The sequence below is a fragment of the Odontesthes bonariensis genome, chromosome 4 (genome assembly GCF_027942865.1).
Source record: "Odontesthes bonariensis isolate fOdoBon6 chromosome 4, fOdoBon6.hap1, whole genome shotgun sequence".
Lineage (NCBI taxonomy): Eukaryota > Metazoa > Chordata > Actinopteri > Atheriniformes > Atherinopsidae > Odontesthes > Odontesthes bonariensis.
The window spans coordinates 10673486-10673964 of NC_134509.1; positions in this window are offsets into that span (position 1 = coordinate 10673486).

The following is a 479-nucleotide window of genomic DNA, read 5'->3' on the forward strand; positions in this document are numbered from 1 at the left end:
ACAGGACCAAATTTCCCCTGTAAATACTGCAGGTAACAGATGAGTTTAATTCACATGCTAAATGATAACATCTCAACATTAAACAATTGTTTTGACATATAGTTTAAGCACATACAGATTAGAAGTAAAACGCACCAAATCCTGTATAAAATATGTCTATTTCTAAGAATATAGCTTTTCACTGTAACAGTTGGTCCCACCTCTGGTTTGCCTTGTAAATGAAGATGGCTCAGAAACTGGCTGTCGTCACTGTGCGACATACCACTGAAGCTGTGTGTAGGTGTGTGCATACACATTGTCTGACATGGGGGTGCTCTGTTTGACAGCTAGCTGTCAGAAAAAAACCCCGAAAGAGCTCTGCTGCTCCAGCGGATGTAACCTGACAGATATTTGACAAAGCAAGTCACATAAACCACTCAGAAAATATTTCAACATGTGTGTACAGAAAAATCTTAAGAAAAAACACAACAAACTGTGAC